The 19,297-nt window shown below is 34.3% G+C and overlaps 1 pseudogene; it reads right to left on the reverse strand.

Moving 5' to 3' along the window:
- Positions 1 to 4,697: 4,697 nt before the first annotated feature.
- On the reverse strand, positions 4,698 to 19,042 carry LOC119251525 (uncharacterized protein KIAA0408-like; annotated as a pseudogene).
- Between the last annotated feature and the right edge of the window lie 255 nt (positions 19,043 to 19,297).

A 19,297-nucleotide genomic window follows, 5' to 3' on the forward strand; every position in this document is an offset into this window, starting at 1 on the left:
TTCAGATTTCAAAAAGCTGGATTAAATTTAATGATTTTTTTAAAAATTACATAAGTAACTTAATTGGAATAAAGCTTCTGGAAAAATTTGGTAGGAAACAACTAATTTTGGAATTAGATTATGAGAAATAAAATCATGCTCCAGGTAAAATGCTTTCATTCATTCTGGAGTACATTTGAGTCATAGAGTGAAATTTTTCTATTTTGAAAACAGGAGGTCAGGAGTCAGTTGATGCTATAGGATGAAGATTGTTTTGAATACTTAAATTGGGCTACTTGTTGGCTTTACCTTCAACATTTGGCCTACATACAAAATTATATAATATCAGAGTATAGGCATTAAAAATAAAAAATAAAAAAACAACTGTTTGATAAATTGAGCCCTTCATGACTTCTTGAATACTATCTCTTGAAATCATTAAAACCATATAAATTATGATGACTTTTGCTTAAGGTCATTTTAAAGATAAAATTAAGAAAACTTTCAGTGGAAACAAAATAAGAATTTGTCAAGAATAAAATATAACTGCCTACGCTTTGTCTTCCTCTTGCTTTCTGAAAAAAGTCTACCCTAAATAGTCTGAAGTGATATTTATTCTAAGTATTTCCTGGAAATATTATCATGGCTATTTAATTTTTCTTTCTGTAATTACAAATCATAATGGCTGTCCTGAAGTTCATTTTAAGAAGTAACCAAGCAAGGCACCTGAACAAGCTTTGCAAAGCAAGTCAGATTCACATGACTATACAGGGAGACAGGATCCTGGTGTTGGTGCCCAGTTTTTTTGCCCTCCCTGTGACTTCAGCCAGCTATGCAGACTCTCCAAAGCTTCAAGTTTCTCGCTTCTAAATAAGATTTTCTGTGTTATTTAGAAATTTCTCCAATTTTAGTCTAGGTCCTTCCATATCTAGCTTCCAATAAATAATTTTTTTGGAGAAATTGCCAATCTTACCTGTTGGATTCACAAGATCATTGCAAAATAGTTTGTATTTTAAGTCATTATTTTTCCCATTGAAAAAAAAATTCTTATAAGAAAAATCATATAGTAAAAAATGTTGTTAGTAAAGTTATCTTTGGCACTTGCCTGAAAATCCTCTCTGAATCTTTTTTTAAATTTGTTTTAATTTTTTACTTTATGAAGCTCAGTTTTTTTGAAGGGGTATATTTTATGTTCCAGGAAATTAAATAAGTCATAGTCATACATTCCAATAAAGGTACTTGCTAATTAAAATACAGAACTGGAAGCAAAATAGTAGTAAAATGAAAATATAAACTTGCCTAAAAATGTTAGCTAATTTCATCCTATCAGTACAAAGTATGGAGTTAAGTTGTCTCAATCAAAACTTAGACTCCTTAGCAGTTTAGTAGGTACAAATAATATCACTTATAAAAACATTGGGTTGTAGGTTTCAGCTGCAGGATATCAGGTTTTGCTTTTATTTTCCACTATCTAGAGACATTTTGGGAAAATTGTGTTGAAATGTGCACATAATTGATTAGAATGTACACAGCTCTCACCTTTACTGGAGATCACTTCAGAAATCAAAATGTTCTCAGTGTATACAGATGCCACAGCAGGTGTTTCCATGCCTGTTTTACATGCTAGCTTCCAATGGCTGAAGATTTCAACATCAAGTAGTGCTGTTCAACAAATGTATGTAAAATAATTTTAAAAGATTCTTATTATGGAAACAGATTCTCACTTTTAGGTCCAGAAATTTCTACAGATGCCATGGAGCCTGGCTAAATCCTCTAATAATACTAAATCATATTTTGTGATGCTTGTAACTGGTCATCTGTACTGCTATGCAAAAACTAATGGAAGTTATGAATAATTTTTGATAAAGTGAATTATTAAAAGTATTTATATTTGGCTTGGACATAAGGTAATACAGTAGGCCCTGAAATAACATTGTTAATTTTAATGTTGATAAAAAAGAATTCCGTTGAACAAAACTACATTACTCAAGGGCCTGGTGTCATTATATGTAATTTCACTTAACCAGTTCCCAAGAACCTATCTGTCATGGTAAGTGAGTCTCACTTATAGTAAGTTAAATAGCAAGGAAACAGACAAGTCTGCCTGTGCACAGAGAAACTCTTCTCTTCACTGCTTACTCCTTTCTGAGATCAACCCAAAATCAGTAATCCTTAGATGAAATATTATAAGACCTTTTTCTGGATAGAGAAGATGTCCATTAACACAAATGCTTCTAATAAATATTTGTAAAATGTTCACAAGTCCCTCAAATTCAGCAATAATGCATAATGAAGTGCATATTATTGAGAGGAAAATGCTCATCAAAGTAGAGAAAAACTATTGGTTAAAAATCACAATACATCAAAAATATTTTTCAAGGAAATTCCATTTACCTGATAGGTTTTCCATTAAAAATACAAAATATTTTAAAAGAGAAACAGGACATTCAAAATAATCTGTTAGTTTCTTCATTTTTACAATCAAGAGTTGGAGGAGATGTCTTTTTTTCAGTCCTAATATTCTATGATTTTAGTCAATATAATAAATTAAGATGTGTCCCACTGTTTCATTATAATGGTCATCAAAAAAGTGACTTAGAATTATGAAGTCTGATAATACAACTCTTTCAATTTACCAATGACAAAGGCCAAGTCCTAGGGAAGTAATGTTTGACTATCCAATAGTACCCATCCGTTAGGGTATCAGTAAAATGCCACTACTTCCAAATTTCTCTAATCATCAAATGTTTTACTTTTTTTAAAAGATTTCAGAGTCCTGTTCTCACCCCTGCAAATTCAATTTAGTAACTGTGGGGTTTGAGTAGGAATTTAATTTTTAAAAGAGATCTTCAACATTCTGACTTGTAGTTAAATGTAAGAACCACAGATACACATCATACTACTATAGGGTAGATGATGTTGAAGAATGAGTAAATATGTGGCATGGTTCTTGGGCAGACTCCAATGCTACACATAGCAGCATTTCCTAACAGATCTATCATTATGCCAGTCTCCCAACTGTATGGAAAGTATACTACATGAGTGACACCATTTGATGTCAAGGTTACTTTCTGACATCTCTATGGAAAAAAGATACTCCTGAAGGACAAATAATTAAGAGTCGATCTCTATACCTTACTTACCATCTGCTCCAAACTCACATGCTAGAAGTTAAATTCAGCTCAACTCCTGAACACTTTTCTTATTGGAAAGGATGATCTGTCCCTCACCACGCAACAGTCGTGAGCCTTAAGGCAATCTGGGATTTGAAAATTATTTAGTTTATCTCAAGTTACGGTACATAATGATGTGAATTTCTCTAAGTTGTTAGACTATATTATAAGAAGTCTCTGAAAACTTTTTTTATAAGAATTTCCTAACTTTTTTTAGTTAAAAGAAAATTTACATTTATGTAATATCTAATAAACAAAATTGGTTTATATAGAGACAGTGGAAAGCAAAGTTACCGCTAAGGTCTTCCTAGTAGAATTTCAAGCACCTCAACATTCACATTTCTGTCAGTTATCAATATAGATTTTAATATGTTTCTATATGCAAATTGTGGCCAAAATATGTATTTCCATCCCTTAAGCTACTCAAAGATGCCAAATTTTAGTTTAAGGCTTTCTTTTTAATGTCACATACTGTAAGAAATACAATATAATTTAGCTGTCAGCGAAATGTTGTTCTCGATTTTCCTTAAATAAGAAAATGAATCAGCCTTTTAGCTACTAATTTTAGGAAAAATTTGAAGCAAAAAGTAAATGACTGACCTCTAGATATATTGACTCTAAATAAAACAGATGAACTAAAAGCAAAAAAGGTAGAACTCAGCATAATTAAATGTCTTTTCATATCCCTTAAGGAATGTTTGTTACTGAAGTTGGCAAAATAAATGCACTAATTTAATCACGTTGCTTATAGGCAGTCTCAATATATAGTTAAAGCCATAATTGACTACCAAATGGTATGTAAAAGGCTTTGTGAACATTTTATCATTCCTTTGGATGTCTGATCTGTTAAAACTTATGACAATTTACTTAAAAGAGCTAACAAGGAAATCAATGGTATTAATCTTATATGGATTAAGAAAACTATGAGCTGTATATAGAAATCTATCAATATTAGAGATGTGTATAATTCTTATTTTTCAATTACTTGGGGCCAAGGAAGTGGTTAATTAGTACATGTATCTCAAATGCCTTATGTGGATACCCATTAAAAGGTATACAAAATATAACAGTATTACTGTATATTTTCAAAATTTTAAATTAAACACAAAGAATGTATAGGTATACATGTTATAATTCAAAAGTCAACACTAGCACAATGTTTTTCTTATCTAAATACATACTAAGATATGTCTTATTTCAACTCATGCACCTACAAACACATGACCATGCACATAATCTTGCTTTCTGACACTTGCAAGAAAGTTAGAATATACAATATAATACACTGTTTCAACTTATCATATCAGCAAAGTAATGAGGATGGCACTAAAAAAATTTGATCTAAGAAATCAAAATACAGAAAGTAATTTTTCCATAGAAAAAAACACTGAAGACTGATGGGAGTAAGATTTAAATTGCTTGTCCCAGTGATCTTGACAGATACAGAAGAGAGAGGATTGGTTGCAAACACTCAGGATGCTCTGTTTGGCAACTGGGACTTTTTGTAATCTAGCAATTCAGGCCAGAACTCAGACCATTGATGCTTCAGATGGAGAAAATAGTGTAATTATGGGCAGTTCTCCGCAAGGCAGGGGCGCCGATGGAGACCTCGAGGCCCATCTGGAAGGGAGACGGCGATTTGCTGGCCTAGCAGGTCGGGAAAACCCTTTCCTTGTGAGGACTTCACTGCCATGGATTCCTAAGACATACAAAAGACATTCATCTCATTATGCAGCGCCAACAGTAGGTTTACTATATTATTGACCCCAACTATTGGATTAATGAATTAGCATATTTGTACAAAAAAAAAGCAGTAAAAGCTAAAGATTTATCTGCTTATTTAATACTTATCTAATATTTATGGTCTTGATGTTTAATCAATGCACTTTTAATATGGAATATGGCATTTGATAATTTTATAGATCGCTTCACAATGATAATTCTTAATACAGCTGATCTCTTTTAGAACTTATTAGTTCATGATTGAAAAGTTCATGTTTAATAATTTAATATGATGAAATGACAGATGTTCTTAGAGGTTATTAGGATGTTTGCTGTTATGTTAAAACAGAAAAAAATTATAGAAGAAACTGAGTTCACTTTAAGCAAAAGGCATGTGAACTAACAAATTCTTTAACTGATGTTTCTTTCTCTTTCACTAGGAATTGCTGTCACTATCTCTCAACAACTTCAAAATATCACTATAATACTTCAGTGAAATATAACTTATTCTAATTTCTAATAAAGAGTTGCTATCTATAGTGGGCATCTTCTGATGATTGAAAATATTTTCCTTTCTTTCCTTTCTTCTTTTTTAATTTTAAAGGAAAAAACATCCTTGGACCCTTGCAATTCAAAATAAAACATTTCCATCTTATACTTTTGGTTCTTATTGACCTTTTTACACAATCTGTGCTCTTTCATCTGAGATGGGCTATATGGATGGACTTCATTTTTATGACAGTCCAGATTTTTCTCTTTCTCTCTTTAGTCTTATTTTTCAGACCTGTTCCAAGGTAGGGTATGTAGAACTAATACACAAGATCTACATGGAGAATCCCCCATCAATATAAGAGTGAGAAATCTTTAGTAATATTTCTTGCTGGCTAGTGAGAATATTGGTTGATTTTTACATACATGTTTCCATTTCCCATATGAAGCTACAGGACATTAAAAAAACAGAGAAATGCAAAAGCAAGCAAATTATTTGCACAATGTACAAACAGGCAAGATTTTGATAAAATAAATAAAAATGGATATTTTGCAGGGTTTGAAAACCACATTAAAACACAATTTTGTTTACCTCAGAAGGAGGTATAGTTTAAAATTATGCTGCATAAACAGTGCATTCTATAAAACTAAGAGTTTTAAAGCAATGACTAATTACAACAATGTCACCTCGTAATTATTTGTAAATTATGTCTAAAAAGGGACTGTTGGATATCACTTCTTGGTAAATACCAATACCTTTGACCTCTTTTTCTTCTATAAGTAACAAAAAGTATATTCTTTTGCAAACAGAAAAAGAGTACTAGTTTATTTAAATACCCATTTTGGGGCAATTTTAATATCAAGAATTTATACAAATATGAATGTCCTATTACTTTAAGCTGTAACATCATTTTCCACTTTCATGGTTGCCTTTTAACTCCACAAATAAGATAAACTCTAACAGGCACTATTTGAAATGATTACACTCACATTCATGTGATTAACACCATGAGAAAAAAAACAAGAATCAAAAGCTGGGAATGACTGACCCAATCACAGCGAATAACTGAAAACTGCAAATACTTTAAAAATATTTCCCATAAACTTTAAAAAATATAAAGACTTCTAAAAGGGAAATTCTATAAATCAACAAATGCATACGTGCAATAGTTTTTCGAGAAACTTACAACAAACACTTGATTTTCTGAGGTTCTTAAACCTATTTATGCTCTCACTTCAGAATTTCAAAAACTGTGCTATCCCAGTTTCAAAAACTGTACTTTAAAAAGTTCACATTGAAAGATAATTCTAAAGTAAACATTTATTCATAAAAATGGTGTCAAGAAACTAAGAAGAAACCAAAGATGCACCTACATTCTATTTGTATGAACAGGCGATTGACTGAACTCTAAACCACTGCTAAGCAGACAGGCAGCTCTACAAAAATAGGTTATTTACTTTCTCACCTTTGTTATCTTTCTCCAATCTACTCCTTGCTTCACTTGTGCCCCACCCAGAGCTGTCTTTCTCTGAAGCTCTGTTCTATTTGGAGCACTTCTAAGTGCTGACTTGACGTGGCCCCACCACCAAATGTCAGAATTACATTTGGTCCAATTATTCTGGAAACATTGAGAATTTTGCAATGCAGACCCTGTTGGTGTCTCATAGGTTTTCAGCAGCTTTTCCACAACACCATAATTTGACCTGGGGTCAGCTGATCTTGGTCGGCCAGACAAATTACTTGGTCTCCAGTCATGCTCATGAAGCATGTTTCGATAACTGCTAGACTCAAGCGGTCCTGCATTTGCCTGACTAAGCCTGTGGTGGATTTTTTGGTGGGATTATCAGACACGTTTTCCCTGGGCACAGGTATGTAGGCACTAGTTTTCAGAATATCAGATACACTGTCATTTTTGATATGTTACCTGTGCATGTAATTAAGGTATCAGAGGGCTTAAGACCTTCAGATGATTTTGAGTAGCTTTGATTTTGCTCTATTGCACGACAATTTCTATTTGTCCTAAATACGGTTCTGTTAAATTCATCCGTCTTTGCTGCCAGCTTTTCATTCCTTGTAGTCCGTTCAAAGCCACAGCTGAAACTTCTAAATGGGCCACTGCTCTGCGTCATGGGGAGTAGCAGTCATTGCTCTTATGAAGTCAGGATGAGATTTAGCAGGTGATCTGGGATGACCTTTTCATACTTGAGTTTATGGGAGATAGAGCAGGTTTTCTGAAACCACAATGCAGAAGGGCTATTTTTTCACCTATCCCAATGTCACATGACCACATGCTACGTCAGCATTTTCATTACCCAGAGGTTTGTTAGGTGTTTTAGCTTCTTCTGCCAAAGAAAACACACGATGCTATCTTTTGAAGTCTTCCCTTCATTTAAACAACACACAGCATCTCATTGTGACTCAGAAGGAAATGAGGGTTGCAGTTCTCTTTCACTTGACCTTCTGGTACCACCCAAGTGTTGTGGTCTAAATTTGCCTTTAAACTTCCATGGGCTTGTTCAGCATATGAGCAGGGAAAATTTCGAGATGTGCTTCTGGAGGAGGAAGTGGTGGACTTTCATTTTGTTGCATATTGATTGCATCAATTCCACATATTTGCATAGAATTGTTTTGGAGAATATGATTACCACTTAGATTCTTTCCATATTTCTGTTTTTCTTTTTCTAAGTTGATTGGAAGAATGCACTGGCCATTGTTGATCATGCGGTCTCCATGAGGCAGATTAATTACATTTGGCATTTCCTGGAGGAAAGACTCTGGCTTCATCCTAAACAATTATAAACATAGTATTTTAGTGATAATTTTACTTGAGATAAGCTCTTAAAGAAAACAAGAACGAAGCAATGGGGTTCTGCTACAGGATAAAAATTTCAGAACTTCCTTGAGCATCATTTTATATAAATCCCTAGTCAAACATTTCAAGTCACCTGTATTGCAGGAGAAAGCCTACCTTTCAGTGTTGTATTCAAATCTCTACATATTTTGACCCAAATTATCTTACTAATCTTTCTTTTTTTTCTATTATTTGAAACTTCACCTACACCCAGACTGTGTGACCTCTGGTGTGTCTGTGTAGCCTCTATGCATTTGCTATTGGCATTCCTGTTTCTATATGTTTCTCTTGCCATTTCCTTTCCGCTACTCTGCCAAGAGAATTCCTACCCATTTTGTCATGTGAGCTCAAGTTCCTTCCCTTGAATTTGAAATAACAATTTAAATGGTATGACATAAATAGGAATAGAAGTAATACCCAGTGGAAGGCATTAATGGATTTGAAAGAAACACTTTTCTTTGATGAGTAAAGGGCATATTGGCATAGTGAGCAGCAATAAAAATAGTGGGCTATTCAAGTAAGTTGTTTTGTGTGGATGGATTATAAAGCAGAGTTGGAAGGATGATAGAAAGTAAGGAGAAAGATTAGGTCAAATTATATAGTGTCTTTGAATTATATAGTAAAGATTCTGAATTTTTCCTAAAAGCTATGGAGTGACAGGAGAACTTCAGACAAGGTGTAATTTGTAAAAAAAAAAATTGACAGATCTTTTCTGAGTTATCAAATATACCTTAATTATTAGCAACAATATGGCTTCACAGGTTGTTAGAGTGGAAAGCAAAATGTGTGTCTTTCTTAATTGACAAATGACCTAACACATATGCTAATACTATTTCTTCCATACTTTGAGTCAGAAGTCAACTATTTTATTCTCTATAGTTGTACAACTTAGGCTGGAGGAGAATTAAAACATTGAGATAGAAAGCAGGTAATTTATTATCTTATTGTCCTAATTAAAATAATTATATCCCTAAAAAGTAACTGGCAACATGAATGCTGGATGGGTATGGTAAATGAAATATATTTATTTCAGTGGAATTTTGCACATGTGAAAATGCTGTTATAAAGGACTTTAAAGATTCTAGGGTTGTTTCTATTGGAGGACACAAAAATCCTTGGCTGACAGTGACATTTTAAGGTGATAGAACTCAAAGATTGTTTCTTCAGGATTGAAGTAATAGCCAAAACAGTATTACTTAGGGCTTGGGATATGGCTGTTGGTAACACATTTTATGATGGGGTCTGTAACTGAAACTAAAAACAAGCCAAAAATTATAGGTTTATTATACTTTAACCAGGAGTTGAAATACACAGTACAAAAATATGTGTCATGATATTCTAAAATGAAATGGACAGGATAAACAATTAAATTTTCATCTGTAAGAATTTTACAATAATATCATAATTTATTTTGTAAAACAAATAAACATAAAGCAAAAAAGAACTATATTAAAGGACACATTAACTTTTAACAGACAGTAAAGTAATCCAAATACTCAGATTACAACAAGAATCATTAGATTTGCTTTAAATGAACAGAGAATATATGAGTTTGGATACACTGACTGAAAATAATGTTCTTTTTTAATTCTCCAGCATAAAAGAATCAGAAACGTATAGCTTACCTTCTGTGGTTAGACCGCTTTCGAATTCCTCTTGAAAGGTACATAATTCTTCACTAACTTTGGCAAGTTCTTCAAGAGCCTTTATACATAGAAGTAATAGTATGTTAGCATTTCAAAATGTAAATATTTCCTTAGAAACAGTTGTAGGTCAATCACATCTCACTTACAGTGTTGAGAGCGCCAGAACAGCCCTTGCTCTCTTCCTCAGAAGTCCTCAGGTCAAGCCAGGCCTCACCTTTCTTTTGGTTGTTTGTGACCAAAGGATCCATAAACCCTACTTTGGATTTTTTTGATTCTTTTTGTTCCTTACACATTTGATTTCCTTCCTCTAGTAAGCTCTGCTCCATTTTATTGTCCTTTTCCAGACCATCCCTGTGATTCATCCCTATAAATTCACATTTTCCTGAAGTGGGGTAATTTGGAGAACATGCCACCATTTTATCTTGAGTGGACTTCTCACGATCAAGATCGGCAATCCTAGCACGTTCATTCATGTTGACTTTCCTCCGAAGTTTTACTTCATAGCAAAGCTGTAAAGAGAAAGCAAAGATAGAGTTTTGTTCCCCCTAATTCACTCTGTCAATATTTTTGATACTAAGCACATTGTTTAGAGTTCTCTTTGCTACATTACAAACCCTTCCCTTGGGTATTAATGCTTGTCCCTGCAAACAGCACTTCGAAAATCTGGATTTAGCTGGAACAACTTTGATGAACCATAAAGATCATAAAGCATCAATGGCAATTTCTGTCTTTCTTCCTGAGTAAAAAAACTCCTTTCAAAAGATAAAAATAAATTTGTATGTATAAATTAATATGATACAGAAACACTATTAAAAAACTGAAATAACCTGAACCAATTACTGGCTATGCCCTAATCTAATTGCTTTCAGAGAGAAGGAAGAATTAACATTAAGGCAAGTTTTATAATATATGATCCAATGTGTATGCCAACATTAACTGTTTAACTAGGAATATTCTATTCATTTTCCAATCAAGGGATGTGTCCTTTCAAAATTATATTGATGAGGGAGGGCTGGTATTACTGAGATTTTATAAAAGACAAGGCTCTGCACATTCTTAAAAAGTTTCTGATCTGGATAAAACAAGTATAACACTGTTCTGTGCAAATGATAGAACACTGAGGCTTTGCTCCTCTATTAGTCCATGTTAAAATTGGATCCCAGCTTAGACCGTAGCCCAATGAGACCTTTGTTTAATGAGCAAGCACTCTCTCAGCTTGCCCCTGAACAGAGGAAGGAAGAGCTTTCTGTTCCTGCTTACATCTGGAAAAGCTTACAGAATTCAGCGGAGAATGTCAAATAACTATTAAAAACAAATGTCTCTACATTTTACAACCACAACCTATATCTGCACTGTATCAGTTATTCAAGGAATGATGACAGATATTGCTGACAATATTTATTCAAATCTCAGACAAGAAAAACGCTACACATAACTGGTGCTTTAGGAATATACAGTTTATATTTCTCTAGATACTTATATATCTACAAGTGGATGAAGTCTGGATAGCATTAAATTGCAGTCATGAATTGTTTTGTTGCCTGTAAAATCATTGATACTGAACTGTTTGGGACATTATAATTTTGGCTGACCACAAAGGATATTGTAAGAAACAATCCTTGAAACTATCATGTTAAACTTAAGGATTCTCTTGATGACAGCGTCCTCTTTTTGAAGAAGAATGGTTGAAATCAAAATTGCTTTAGTTTTAAAATAAGAACCAAATGATGCTATTCATGAGAAATACATTTGCCTTTTTTTGAATATGATAAGTATGCAGTTGCTAATTTCTGTTGGGTTAATAGGAAGACAGACTTTTAGGATACATTTCACATTATATCTTCTGTCTTTATCTCATCTTTCTCTTTTATTTTAGCATACCTTACCTTATATAGAATTTTATATGTCATCTTAAATTCTTTTGGGGACTTAAGTGAAGTATGAAATAAACAAAAAGCATAATGTTATTGATAGAAAAAGCATTTATTTTATATAAGAGAATTTGTGTTACCTGGTCCCCAGCCCTTGTCAATGTTTATCTGATCTTCTGAACAAAGGATACAGCATGAAAGAATGCAGTATGATATTTAAAAAATCCTATGCATCTATGAACTCTATTCAGGGTTTTGTCAGATTATTCCTGGTTTCAAATTATCCAAATGCATGTATCTATATTTACAACAGCAAATTCCAACTACTGTGAATAGTGCCTGAACAGAGAATCATTAGCATCTTTATATCATTTTATCTTGATACCCAGTGCTGGGTCTTTTCATTAGGTAATATGATCACTTACTCACAGAAGTTATATGCATGAAAATCCACAAGTGTCTAACACATGGCTTAATAATTTGTGTCTGATTTAAAACACAAACATGATAAATGTTAAACATATACAGTCTATTATGCCTATATTGTATCATATATTTTTCAAATATTGAAACTTTAGTTTAAAAAAAAATTTTGAGTCTCTATGAAGATTCTATCCTTCTAGTTTCTTTAATCTTTTCTTCTCCCAATTTTGTTGCCTGTAAGAAGGGATGCATAAAAAGTATGTTCTTATTGCTCATAAGCTGAGAGTTGAGAAAATCTATATATCAGTATGATAAGGGGAGCACAATGCTAGTGTTTAGCATTGAAAAAATCATCTTTGGGTCTTCTGGTAAACACATTATCTAAACATAATTCCAGGTATGGAGCTTCGTACTATAAGCAGCAAGATGAATAATGCCATAGCTGCAGTCAAAGATGGAAAAAAAAAAAGAGGACAAACTACTAGAACGCTTCTGTCTCTGATGGATAAAGGGACAGAATTTCTCTGGACTATAATTCTAAATTTAAAGTGTATGTTCAATGCCTGCTAAATTGATAAGGCTAATATTTACCATAAATGAATCTATAGAGCTGTTAGAATACTTATTTGACAACAATTTTAACCAAACAGAAGATTATTTTATTTTTTTAAAATTTTTAAAAAGATTTATTTATTTACATAAGAAACATGGTACAGGCCAGATGCGCGGGAGGGTGAGAGGAGTCACCAGAGACAGAGTGGGGAACAGAACAGGCACTGACTGAAATACACTGCTGAGGGGAGAAGCAGACAAGACAGGAAAGGTCTGCCTTGCCATGCGGGTTGCTCCATGGCTAGCGGGAATTGAACCGACACTGCAGAGACTGCAGACAGCTTCACAGCACTGCACTCAACCGCCTGCGCCACCAGGGAGGCCCTAATATGAAATTTTCTTTAGACATTGTTCAGAGTTCATCTCAGGAAAGATCTTTATTTTAATCATGACTTGTAATTTTGCTAATACATTTTTCCTCCTGATTTTGTATTTGAAATCTCATGCAAAATACATACCTCATTTTCATACCACAGCACTCTAGTCAGAAAATAATAAATTGATGCACTTTAGAGTGACATGTCAAGTTCTTAACTTCTAGGCAAGGCTATGAAATAAAAGTGATTTCTACAACACCATTGGGTAAGGTTATGCTATTTTTGGTCTAGTAAATGTCACTGGGACATGCATATCTTAGGAGGTATAAGGAAAATGAAGATAGCTTCTAATACAAAACAAACCAATAGAATTTTCATTTTGAGCTTTAAGTTTACAATGAATACAAAACAAAATCATCTTGTACCTCCTCGATCTTCTTCTGCATGATCTTCCACTGACTTTCCCATTCCTTCCTTTCATTGTCAAACTGATCCAGTAATTCCATTTTTTCCTTGTGCCAGCTGGTCTCTGTGTTCTCCCATTGCTTATGCAGGTCCATGGTGACCGTGCGAGTGTTAGAGAAGGGTGTCCTGCTTGTCTCTGCTTTCTCTTAACTGTTTCTTGGAAGCTGGAGTTGTTTTAGTAGAAGCAGTCTCACTTGCCTTAAAAAAAAAAAAAAGCCTAATATAAACATAACGAAAGAGAGAGTTCCACATCCATGAACTTTCTGGAAATATTTTATCAGTTTGTCAAAAACCATGACATAAACAAACTACAGGAAACTTGGACTCAAAAGAAGAGATGACATCAATCTGCTTGAGAAGAAACTAAGTCAAAAAAGAGGCATCATTTAACACTAGATAGCAAAATTACTGTGGACAAGATGGTTAAAGTTACATGTGTGATATAAGCATTCCTTTAGCCACCTACAGATAGAAACTTTTCATGAATTATCTAAGATTGGAAGTACGAAATTCAACAGTATGGTCAACATATAACACTGTGGTAGATTTTGAGGAAATACAATTCCTCTTTCTAGTCTGATGCAAACAGATTATGAATTACTGCAACTGAAAGTCTTGAGCCAGTGTTATACTATGGTCTCAATTCTATATTCAGATTTCAATCCCATGCCAAAGGTGGTACTATATTAAGTAAGACTCCAAAATTGGTAATCAGTATGGGACTGATGTATCAATAAGAAACCAAACTAAGTTATGAAAATAATCTCATTATTTTATCAAGTAAAATGTTAAAGCAACAAAACTCTTCTGGAAGCCGTATGTCAAAATTTATCCATGCCCTCTTTTCTTTCTGATAGATTATATACAGAACATATTTAGGATATCAAGTTCAGAGTACTGCAGAAAAGCATTTTGCTTAGCGTGCAGGAAATCTTCAGTCACGTTAAGCAGCAACAGTAATGAGCCTTCTAACATTTAGGGCATGTGTATTTTAGGGTTTGATCATGCAATTTAAAATGCCAGGTTGGTATCTATTGTAAATCATCTAAAATTTCTGAGGTTTAGTTTATATTAAAGTGGGAATATTCACAGTGTGGCCATAGAGATGAAATGACAGATGAAATATAAAGTAGTTGGAGAAATTTTTTAAATTCCCTATTTTCTAAAAAATCTTGCCCTGACTTTCATAAAAATAATTTTTATTAATATAAGGCCATATGTTTTTTAATAGGTAGAAAAGCATATTTAAAATGTTTGACTCTCGGGCCTCCCAGTGGCACAGGGGTTAAAGTCTCAGCGCTATCAAGCTATGGCCAGCCACTGTGGCATGAGTTTGATCCCCCCAGGGAGCTAACCCACATGGTGCAGCAGACCTCTCCTGCCTTGCCCACTGTTCCCGTCAGCAGTGTATTTCAGTAGATCTGCCCGTTCTGCTCCCCACTCTGTCTCTAGTGACTCCTCTCACCTCCTGCACCTCTGGCCTACACTCCAGTTCTTCTATGCATAAATACATAAAAAATAAATATTAAAAAAAAGATTGACTCTGTCTAAGATAAACAAGACTGTAGGAAGTCTAACTCTTAGTCTTCCAGTTCATCACAAAAATACTTTAATAATATTAACTAAACATTGAAGAATAATTTTATTTTTACCAGTTTATTCCACACATGCATATCTACTTGTAAAATTTTCCAAATGTATATTTTTTGAGCATCAATCTATCCATGAATTATAACAGACTAACAGGGCTAAAACAATATCCATACTATATTCAGGGATCTACCTTCAAAAACACCCTGATAATAAATATCACATGCTATATTGTAACTCTTCTCTCAAGTGACTTGCTACAGATACTTGGTCATGTTTATTTCTTTGGCACTCACAACATTATGATTAATTCCATCAGGAAAAAGAAGCAATTTCATATTTATCCATTAACGATGCTGTCATACCTCATTTTGGTCACTTAGCTATGCTTTCTATCCTAACCTCATTTTCCATTCTCCCTGTTATCATCTTTCCTTCCTTTTGCTGCTCTCTTTACGTGTGAGCCACTGACCACAAATATCTTCCACAGCAAATGCAACCCACCCCACATAAATACGTCAATGAAGACCTAACACAATGGAGATAGCAAAGATTATACAGAATCTTGTGTTTTTTGTTTGTTTGGGGTTAATCTGGCATTGATCATGATTATAGTAATCTTTAAATTCATCTAAATACTATTCATAGGAAATACAGACAGTATTTATTTTCAGAGATTGGAAAATTGCTTTACAATTACATATAATTAACTTTGAGTTGAAACTATCTTGCTTACTAACAGGTATTTAACATTGGAATGTCTTAGCAAAGTGGAGTGGTTTTAGATATCAGGAGATAGTTGCATTTTAATAAAGGGAGTTATAGAAAAGGAGCAGACTCTTTTCAAGCTACTTTGAAAAATAAGTGATATGATATTTTATGCTTCATCCTGTCTTGAAAGATAGGAAATCTTCGGAAGTCATTACAAAGTTTCTCCTACAATCATGTTCATAACTGTTACTGAGGCACTTTCAGATCAAGATTAAAATATACAACCTCTTCTCTTTCTCTCTCTTTTTTTAAACTACCTGAAGAAGTTCATCCAGATAACTCTAAGTCAGACAGCTCCTGATAACAGGACTCTACAGGAATACAGGTAATGCTTCCCGAGCAGACAGAATCTTTCAATTGCAAAGAGTCAAACCCATCACTAAATGTGGCGAAGGGCCTCTCTACAGAACTTCCCATTCCCAGGGCCAGGCTAGTTCTTAGTGCCAGGACATGTAACCATCATGCATCAGAAACAGCCTTTGAATGAAAATTCCTATGGAGCAATATCTGTGCCAATGTTTGTGGGAGGATTTATTTAACCTTTCTAGCATCTGTCTTGTCATCAACGCCAAGTGCAATATGACTTGTCCTCTGAAAATAAAGTTAGGGCCATAGAGTTGTGAGGATTAATTGAGCAAGAGAGACAATGTTTAACAAAAGCACTAAAGGCTGTTTGAATTATAGTGGGTCCTTGACAAACACCTATCTCTTCCTTTTGTCCCATTCTCCCTGCCTTTTGTCCCTTGTCCTCTATCCTCCTTCCCTTCATCTAACCCTCTCTCTTTTTTTCTTTCTCTGAAATAAATTTCTTTCTCTAAAATTTTGAACTTTATTTTAGAAAATTGACAGGAACAAGTCTAAGTGTGTGAATGCTCACATTCTCAATGCTTTTCTTTGCCCTCTGTATTTTTCAAGTAGGTTAGAGACATATGACTAGTTAAATATTTAGGAAAATTTTTTATTAGTAGAAAAACTATCAACAGATAAATCTTATATAAATCTGCTTTTACTATAAATTTGCATAAGCTTTTTTTTTTTTTAAATCCAACTAATGGGACATGGTGTTCTTTAGTGAGACGATACAGGGTAAAGAGTTTCATCAGATTCAAACCTCAATTTTAGTGCTTTCTTCTGGGGCAAACACAAAAGTTCCCTTTGTTCATAGTTGTCACTCTTTTTGTTCGCCCACAGATATCGGCATCTGTGTGGGAGAGAAAGATTTCTGCTAGCTGCAATCCTCATGTCTCTGATTCTATTTCATTTCACTCCCTTCATGATTTCATTGAGAATAAAAATTTATTAGAGCAAATGGAAAAGGATAGAGTGAATTGCTTTACTTAGTCAGGTAGACATTCTTCTTTCCCCAAACTAGCTTTAAGTCATCCATTTGACATCTTCCTCTGCAAGGCAGGAAGCTGGATGGTGGAGTTTGAGTGGGTCACATAAATATGGCAATAGGAGGAAAATATTTCTGCTAACGTTCTGGTGCTGCTAGTAAACACAATGTAAGAATAACACGAGGATTTCACAATAAGTTTCATTTCCCAAATTGGCCTCAACGTGTCATGAAGTGTACTCCATTCTAAGTACACCTTGATCAGTGAAATTTCAACCTCTGTCTCTCCCACTTTAGCCAAACAAAAAATAGCGATAGGGGAGCTGGGTCCATTGCCAATTCTATCATCTGATGTTTTTCTACAGTGTATTTGCTTCTTGCTCTCCTATTTGCTTTTTCTACACATAATACTCATCACATTGTTGACAATTTTTCATTTATGGGAGGTTACATATTCCCATAAGAAAGCCACATAGAAGATGCTGCAGGTCTCACAATTCCTAGAAAAATTATTTACCCTGAGACGGTTTGCATTTGCTCGACTTTGAAGGATTAGGAATTCCCATGGATGTATGCATCCAAGTAATGCACTTGCCTCTACAATTCCCTGGACCTTTCTCCAGACTGTTATGAATCAGTTGTATCATTTCAACCTATTAACAGACCCTATGCCTCTCCTATCCTTCGCTGGCAAATGCAGCTTTCCAAAGACACCATAATTGGATTTTATTACAGAGAAAATGAAAAATAATATTTATTGCTATTTCTTGCTATTTTAGCAAGTTTAAAATGTTCCACCAGGGTCAAAGAAGAATTCCACATGCAATTCCAAACAAATTCTGCCTTCTCAGTTAATCATCTTTTTCCTGTTTTCTCTACAGTTATTTACTCAAACTAGAAAACATCAAAACCATAGGCACACTGATTTATTTCATATCTACTTAAATAAAAGCTTTGGAAGAACTTTCTGGCTTGGGTAAACATCTACAATTAACCAGCTTAAATAGTAGATTTAGTGGTAAGCTTCCCTTCCAACTGCAGATTAGCTTGTTACGATTAGCATAAATTCATAAGCATAAGAAACGCTTATCATGCGGTGAGCAAATAATCATTCTGGACAAAACTACATTTATTTTTCACTGCAATTTCAAATATGAGCAAATCTCAAGGGTTGTGAACTGTACTGTGCAAATGTTAAAAAGTTTTCATTTTAATGAAAATAGCATTCTAAGAAATATATTTAGTAAAATCCTACTGTAGGCTTTTAAAGAGCTGTTCGAAACGCTGAAAAGCAGTGTTTGAAAAACACAATTTCAGCGCGGATGGCACTGTCAGTCCACAGTCAGGAGATCCACTCACAGCAGCTGAACTGTCTCTTCTCTGGAGCCAGCGAAATCCGTTATGCACCCCGCCCCACTGCCGTTAAGCACAGACACAGAAACAAGCAGATGTTGAAATCACCCACCCCTTAAACGGCATCCACAGTTTAGAACATGCCAGCAGCAGCAGTCTATAATTTGCCCCAATTAGTCATTTGCTTTCAAACTACCAGAAAGAAACATACCTTTTTTTTTTGTTTTTGCTCTGGGGAGAACTCGTATGACTATTCCACCACTGGTCAATCTAGCACTGGAAGGACAACTGGTTGTTGTAAAAAGGAAAGTTCCAGCTCGATGAATCTTGCTTTTTACAAGAAAGGGGAATGCAAAATAAGTCCAACCATTCAACAGAGCAGTACTGACAAGTCTCTTCGAAACCTGCACTGCTTTCACAAATCAAAATGTGGCTCAGCTCAGTGTCACAGCAGCAGCTGAGAGGATTGTGACGTCGGTCTCTCGGAGGCGGCCCTCGGGCGTCTCTTCCAACCAGAGCTCTGTAACTCTAGAGCAGTTCCTACTCAGAGTAAACAACTCCAGGTCCAGGACATTTTTAGCTTTTATAATGGAGCACAGCATTTTCAAACTTGCCAAAGAACTGGTGTTAATATCGCACCATGACAATGACCAATTTTAGATATTTTTCTTTGGAAAAACCAACTTCTTTTTTACAGG

Source organism: Talpa occidentalis, unplaced genomic scaffold, assembly GCF_014898055.3.
Source record: "Talpa occidentalis isolate TD23 unplaced genomic scaffold, MPIMG_talOcc4v2.1 talOcc4.2, whole genome shotgun sequence".
NCBI lineage: Eukaryota > Metazoa > Chordata > Mammalia > Eulipotyphla > Talpidae > Talpa > Talpa occidentalis.